Source organism: Fukomys damarensis, unplaced genomic scaffold (assembly GCF_012274545.1).
Source record: "Fukomys damarensis isolate Sample0158 unplaced genomic scaffold, DMR_v1.0_HiC HiC_scaffold_11, whole genome shotgun sequence".
NCBI lineage: Eukaryota > Metazoa > Chordata > Mammalia > Rodentia > Bathyergidae > Fukomys > Fukomys damarensis.
In genome coordinates this window covers 1522605-1530524 of record NW_022900923.1, presented here as the reverse complement: position 1 = coordinate 1530524, position 7920 = coordinate 1522605, and the positions used below count along the sequence as shown (strand labels likewise).

Genomic DNA, 7920 nt, shown 5'->3' with positions numbered 1-7920 from the left:
GATTGCTGTTATGACTGCTTTCCACTGTAGTAAACAGGCTCACCTTGCCTTTGGTGGGCAGGGTCTGGGTTTGGCGCTGACCTGCGGACGGACCTGCAGTTGCGCCGCGTGGCCTGCGGGGCGCTGTCTAGCGCTGACCTCCCCGCAGGGCATGCCTCTGTCCCCACTGTCCAGCAGGACCTTGAGAGGTGGCCCCGGTCACCTGGGTCCGGGTCGTGGAAAGCTTGGAGTGGACGCAGAGCAGGCCGACCGCGCCGCTGGGGACCGTGTTATTGACAGAGTCGGAGCAGCAGCATCTCCACGGTGTCGTCACTGTTTCACAGTGTTTCCTAGATGTCCGATGGCCTGGATGCCTTGGGTCCTCCTGGTGGGTGCAGTCTCGGGGTCTCTGCCCCAGCCTGGTCACAAGGAAGCTCGCCTTGTCCCCACCCGGGCCTGCACAGGAGCATCCTCCCTGAGCTCGGGTCCGTGCTCCTTTCGGGCAGTGGACACCCCGCTAAGATGAAGCTGAGAACCCCAGCATCACCTGCACTCCAGGAGAGCCGGGGCAGGGCTTCTTCACCAGCCAGCTTCGAGGGCCTCACGTTCTTTGGACTGCTTTGCCGGGTCTGCAGCCAGGAGTGGGCTCAGAGAGCCTCGCAGAACAGGTGCCTTGTGCCAGAGACAGACTCATGATCAGGGCAGTGCCCAGACTCACTAACCCGAAGGGCCTTCCTGCAAAGCCCTCCCACTCCAAACACCAGGTGCAGCCTGAGGACCTGGCCGGCCTACTGGGCCACGAAAGAGCAGGATCAGCGAGCGAGCTGGGGCACCCTGGTCCCGGCTCCTGCAGCCGCAGCCGGGTCTCATCATTCCTTCCTGCCTTGCACGAGGCTCTGGTCTCTGAAGCGTGAGCTCTCCAGGTGCATGTGTTTGGCCTTCTAAACTCAACACCCTAGGCCGCCAGGGTTCACCCAGGTGAACCTATGGGGAGCCCAAAGTGGAGATCGCCCGGGAAGAAAGTGACACCAGCTCTCATCTGGAGAGATCCACAAGTTTACAGACAGAGCTGTGTGTAGGCGCTTGGGTGAGAGATGGCCCAGAAGTAAAGCTCCCCCGCGGAGAAGGAACAAGAGCAGGGCTGAGGTGGCGCTGCGCATAGGAGGCGGTGGATGAGCTTGAGCGGGGACCTGATGGACACAGCCCTCGCTGGACTGCACTCTGGGGACAGCCCTGTCCCAGCCCCCCAGAAGGCAGAGAGGCTCCTTTCTTGGAGCCACGCCTCTCCCCCAGTCCGCTCTTGTCTGAGCAATGGGGACTGAGTTCCTCCACCCCATCACCAGCTGCACTCCCCACGCCCTCTCTCCGAAGTTTATTTACACTGAGCAGGGTCATACGCTGTCAACTTCATGGGAGAAAATGACAGTTGCAATGTAAAAACCTAGAACAGCTCCTGTCTGCTCAAGCAATACCCACGGCCCCTCCGAGTTGATCTCTGTGTGCCAGCTGTCAACAATCAGTGCTATGCCCCAGCAGTGGGTGGCGCAGAGTCCTGACTTATCTAAAAAGACACTAGGAGGCTGAGGCAGGAGGACTGCAAGTTCAAGCCTAGCCTGGGCAACTTGGAGACTTAGGAAGACTGCCTCAATTGAAAAGGGGTGGAGTACAGCTCTGTGGGAAGCCAGCCATGGCCCACTGGCTTTTTGAAAGATAGCATTTGTTCCTTGTTAAGGACTGCACGTGTTAAACTTGTTTTTGACCCTGCACGGGAGAAACTCCGACAGCCAAAGATCCGTAGGAGTCAGGTGCTTCCTGTTAAAGATCTGACGTTATCTGTAGGAGTCAGGTGTTGTAACTCCATTTTGTTAAGTTCCTCCACCTATTTGGGAATCATGATTATTAGATGCAAGTGTTGTTAATTTGTTTTTCTTGAGCCTGCTTTCTCTTTCCCGTGTGAACCCTCGTCCCCGTGGAGCAGGTGTTGAGGTTACTATGGTAATCCTAGCCCATAATAGTTTGGTCTTTTCCTTTAAAAGGCTGATGCCTGCCTGCAATAAACGTCGCCTTGATCAGACTCTTGTCTTAGCGTCCTTCCTTTCTCTCTGCCCCATCTCCACCCCGCTGCTCTTTCAGGTTTGAGACGCTGCTGGACAGTGCTCTGCGTCGCTGGCTCGCGACACAGCTCAGCATGAAGGCCCAGGTTCAATTCCAATATCAAATAAATAAATGGAATGCCACCCTGATCTGAAATGCCTCGGTGAAAAGGATCTGCAGGAGCGGAGATGTGAATGTGTCTGTGCACCAACACAGAAGCTCGCCACTCGGGAAATGGCTCAGCCCCAGCCCTCACCCAGTGGCCACCCAGAACTCAGGCAAGGATGCTGGACACATTTGCCAGCCACTCTGGTTTTCCAAAATGGCTGTTTCCTCCTGCAAGGAGCCTGCAGGCAGCCACAGGGCCAGCTCCAGGGCCTCGCCTGGCACCTGCCCCGGGGTGCACGCCTGGGACCCCCTCAGCCCGCAGCACCCAGGCTCCACGGCATCCCCCAGGCACGAGGTCTCTCCACTCACCTGGTGTTTGGAGTTCACAAAGACTTGCTTCTACCAAAAATACTTGAATTTTCCAAAATGCCCTCTGCTCCTTTGAAACACTCATCTCAAACTATCTACTCATTAGCTGGCAGATAGGAAAGGGCCTGGCTGACCAGACCCTATTATGCTCCACTCTGGGAAAGACCCAGGGTAGATCCCAGCCTCGGGATGCAGGTGCCAGGGGATGGGGGCGCTGCAGGCTCTGCACCCAGAGACCCCGGATCAGAAGGTCCCTGGAGAGGTCACTGTCTCACCTCCCTGCATCTGAGTATGGTTGCATCCACTGCCAAATACCAAAAGTATGTGAAGGAAGATAGAATTACAACTTGAAAATTTAATCTTTCCAAAGAACTTCTATAAAGGTGAAATTAAAATTCAACCCTCTGATTATAAGATTTTTGGAAATGTGTTAGCGCCGAGTGACCCCCTTTTCCCACCCCTGTCACACACTAGCACTTGCTCCAGGGACCCCTCAACCTGTGTCCACTGTAACCACCAACCTAGCGGCTTACACACCCTTTCTGGGGTCAGGAAAGAGCCCGTCAGAAAGGCCCCCCTCCTGCCAAGCCTGGGGCGAGCTCTCCCCACCCACTCTTGTGGCCCTCTCTTGGCACTGCCATCTTCCTGTAACAGAGGCGCGGGAAGCCGTGGAGGGAGCTCGCCCATCTCGCCACAGTCCAAGGGTTGGAAAGCACAGAGCAAACCAGGTGCCCTTACCGTCCAGCCAGGATGGATGGGCTGGCATCACAGGCCACCTCCCGCCCGCGCAGTGAGCGTCAGTCACAGAGGACGGAGGAGAAGGAGGGCATTCGGGGCAGCACTGGGGCCTGGTGAGAAATGGCGCAGCGACTGCTATCACAGCAGAAGCAGCGCTGCTCACGCTGATGGCGCTGCCGGGCCGGGGCTGTCTGTGCACTGTGAGCAGGCGCCTGGAACCCCAGGCTGTCCTCACCTGCCTCGTCCTCCACAATTGAGATGATGAACCTGCTGTGGCCGCTGATCAGCCCTGGGAAGGCACAGGGCGCAGTGTTACCCAGGCAGATGTCCTGCTAATCCATCTCTGGGTTTTCCTACCTTCCTGCAAAGCCATAAGCCAACTAGATGAACAATAAAACCTTGTGTTTTAGTCTCCGCATTTACACCTGGAAGACGATTTCTCTGCCTAGAATCAGGGATCCTTGAGTAGTGGGGCAGAGCAGAGGTCAGTGATCAGACCCCCAGCAACCAAGCTGCTGACCCCACGCCCTGCAGGGAAGCTGCTTCCTGAGGCAGTAGGAGTCCAGGGCCACGCTCCAAAAGCACTCTTATTAGCTGTGTGCCCTTGGCTAGCCACTCAACATCTCTGAGCCTCCGTTTCCTCATTTGTAGAATGGGCAAGAGTGATGTACTTGTCAGAGGGCAGAGCTGCAAAGGTGAAGTAGAGTGAGATCCACAGAGATGTCACCCATCCCGGGGATTCTGATGTCTACACCCCAACTACGAATCATTGGGAATCAACCATGCTATATGTACAGTCAGGTCTGTGGGGACAAACATAATGATAAATGAAACCTGAACGACCTAATAAGTGACAATAAAGGACCTCGACAATTACTAACTGTACATCGTTATAATCAAGAACCAAAGCGTGAAAACACCTACGTCCTTCCTACTATGGTGAAGAGAGAGTACTAGATTCACGCTAACACCTTAGTCAAAACCTACACAAGACAGAGCAAGAGTAGTTTAAAAGACGTCGAAGAGGGGCTGGGGATTTAGCTCAGTGGTTCCACCACCTGCCTCACAAGTGCAAGGTCCGCAGTTCAATCCCTGGCACCAAACAATTAATTAATAATTAATTAAAGGACATCACAGACCAGGAAGTGTAGGGTGTGCTCCCTGAGAGATGGCCATGAACCAGAGAGTCCTAAGATTGCTCCCAGCCAGGGAGGGGAGACACAGGCAGTGGCCAGCAGGGTCCCAGAGTCCACAGCACAGAGCTGAGTCCAGGGAGATCAAGGTGCGAAGCATTTGCAGGACAGATGCCAGGAAAAGATGACACAGAGGATGAAGTCCAGAGAGCTGCCAAGCTCCGCAAATATACACCCACGTACCCTGCCCCAGACACGAGAGGAAACCCCAACACCAGGAGAGAAACAGAGGCGAAAAATCCCTGTGGAATCCCAGGGCACTGAGGGTCCTCAGTAAGTCTCATCCCATGAGTGAGGGACAGAGAAGCAAGGTCACCTCTTCAGTCCTGCTCCGTAAGTATTAACAGCAAGACTGGGAAGGGCCAACCTGTTTCCAAGTAATCCAGCTTTGTCTAGAAACACCAAAAAGTCTAGCACCTACAAAGTTAAATGAATAGTTCCTGGCATCCAATTAAAAATTAGTAGGCAAGTGAAGGAGGAAGAAAATATAACACAATATAAAGAATAAAATCAATCCAACAAAACTGTCACAGCACTGGAACAGGCATTAAAGTTAGCACACAAAAACATTAACTTAGTGATTATGATGATATCCCATATGCTCAGAAAGTTAAGTAGACATATAGGAGATATTAAAAAAAAGACCAAAATCACATTTCTAAAAATAACAAATATGATTGAGAATTGAAAACAAAAAGCCACTGGATGGGATGAATGGCTGGTGAGACACTACAGAAGAAAGACACACTTTAATTAGATAAAAATTCAAGTACCACATATCAAAATGCATGTGATGCTCTCAAAGCAGTACTTAGGGTGAAATTTATAGCAGTAAACACAGAGATTTAAAAAATGAAAGCTCTCAGATCAATGAATGACCTCAGTTTCCACCTTCAAATGCTACAACTAGAACAAACCAAACCTAACACAAGAAAAAGGAAGGAATGGAGTATAAATCGATGACACAGGAAAAGGAAAAAGAAAAGAAAAAATATCAGTGAACTCAACAGCTGGTACTTACAGAAGATCAACAAAACTGATTGGAACAAAATGAGAGAGAACAGTATTTAGAGTAGGATGAGTAACAGTAACATAATCATAGTTTCTGTATCTACTGAAAAGACAATAAGGTAATATTATGAACTAATCGATACCAGTAAGTTTGGCAATTTAGACCAGTTGGACAAACTCCTTGAAAGACACAGACTATGGAGGCTCACTCAGGAGGAAATAGATAAATGAGATAGCTTATATCTACAAAATAAATTGAATTTAGAGAAGAATACCTCAGGCTCAGTTGGCTTTCCTTGGAAAGAACACAGAAGATGGGGATTCCACACACTTTACCCAAACTCCCCTAGATGCTGGAGGAGGAGGAGGAGATGCACTGCTCTCCTTGTTCTCTGAAGTCCACAGCACCCAGATGCCAAGGTCTGACAAAGACATTGCAAGAGAGGAAAACTCCAGCCCATGATCCTTTCATCAACACAGATGCAAAATATTCCAAACATCATCTAGCAAAAGCAAATTCTACAATATGTGAAAAGGTTAGTACATCCTAACCAGAAATACAAGATTTCTTTAACAAAATAAAGCTATTAAATTCACCAAAATGAAAAAAAGAAAACCCCACATGATTTTTCTAAATAGATGCAAAAAAGCATTTGACAAAATCCAACATCCATAGCTAATACAAACTCTCAGAGTCTAGGAATAGAAAGAAACTTATCCTGATACAGACCACATTCAAAACATATAGCTAACATTGTATTTATTGGTAAAAAATAGAATGTTTTCCCCCTTATATTCAGCACTGTATTGGATATTTACACTGAAGCAAAAAATAAAGAATAAAAATCATAAAAAGGCCTTCCAATTTGGGGAGAGAAAATTATCTATATTTACAGATAAAATGGTATTTTACCTTGAAAATTCAATAGAATCTAAAAGCTACAAGAACTTGTAGAGTAGCCCATCACAAATTCAATATGTAATAAAAATGTGTATATTATAAACTAACAGTCAAAAACTGAAACTTAACAGACATTTACACTATGCAGTGAATATTATGAAATATCTGGATATGCACGAATCTATAGGGAAATCTATGAAACCTTGTAGTGGTTTTATTCACAACTTTCACAAACTAGAGCTGAACCAAATGGACCCTCGGCACCCTGCACGGAGTCCTACTAACCACACTAAAAATTCTAAACTCCTCTCTGAAAGTTACCCTGGGAGACTGTAACCCTAACTGCCAAAGGTTGCTGTGTCCGTTATGTATAGGACAGGAAACGAAATACGCCTCTCGTTGGCCCCAATGGAGGGAAACACCATCTTGCAGAAAGAGGCTTGGGTCTGACTCAGCCTCAGCCAAACCCCTGCAGCAGGGCTCCCCCTAAGAGCTTCTTGCATCCCGCTTACTTGTTTTGAACACTCCCAAACTTGCCAAAGGGGCCCCCGGGCTGCCCTCCGTCCCCAGTGAATATGTACAGATGGCTGTCCAGGCCAAAGAGCAGCTGTCCGCCATTGTGATTGGAGGCCAGCTCTTCTATCTCCAAGATGATCCTGGGAGAGAAAGTGAAACAGGCATAGGTTGGACTCGGCCACAGCCGCCCTCTGGGGACACTGACAGGGACAGTCCAAGCCTGAGCTCGGCTTCAGCACCCCGAGGACTGCAACACAGGCGGCTTGGCGCTCTGGTCGCCTGGCTTCACGACGGAACTCCTTCCTGGACCACTTCTCCCCAACACCGACTTCAGGAGGGGAGAGCGCTGGGGAGCGCCCACCCCACCCTCCACCCCTCAGCGGGGTTAGTCGCTCGCCCTGCCCTTCCTTAGCCTCTGCCGGAGAGGAGGCCAGGAGGGAGAGGGAAAGGCAGGCGGCAGAGCCCTCACCTGGCTGGCGGCACAGCTCTGGCCTGGTGCTGCAGTTCCTGCAGGATGGGGAGCCCCACAGCAAGGCACAGGCTCTGGGGTGGAAGGGCCACCCCGCAGCGCGACCCCACTCACTGACATCATCTGGGATCTTTCTCAAGCCCTACGCCGGCCTTGCTCACCTCTGAGAGATGAGCAGCTCGCTCTGATGGGGCGCTGTGGGGGTGACTGCACCCCAAGAGACTACCCTGGGGGTGGGGTTAGACGGTGACTCGTAGGCAGCATTTCTCTACGGAGTGATGGAAATTCTCTAAAATCGCAATGGCTGCACAACTCTGAACGAATTAAAAACCACTGAACTGCAGCGAAGGGGTGGGTTCTAAGAGCTGCGCACGTCGATCAGCAGCGACGCCCTCCTGCTCATTAGAAGGCCGCGCTGAGGATCCTGAGCTCCTTCCGCCCCCGGGGGCGTTGACCAGGGCTGACCCGGGCTGACAGGGACCGACCCGGACCGACCGGGGCTGACCGGGACCCTCTCCGAGCGTGCGCTCGGCCGCAGCTGC

At 51.2% G+C, this 7920-nt stretch overlaps 1 long non-coding RNA gene across 7 annotated transcripts in view; it reads right to left on the bottom strand.

Moving 5' to 3' along the window:
* Positions 1–7914, bottom strand: part of LOC104875091 — an 8669-nt gene extending 755 nt beyond the window's left edge. The window contains exons 1-3 of one of the 7 annotated variants that reach the window (XR_783931.1): positions 6906–7914; positions 527–651; positions 82–435 (exon numbers count right to left, since the gene is read on the bottom strand). This is a non-coding gene — a long non-coding RNA (uncharacterized LOC104875091). Of the gene's footprint in view, positions 1–81; positions 652–3288; positions 4361–6905 lie in introns of those variants that run through there. The other 6 variants (XR_783929.1, XR_783928.1, XR_783926.1 and 3 more) reach the window with 6 other exon arrangements.
* Positions 7915–7920: the final 6 nt, after the last annotated feature.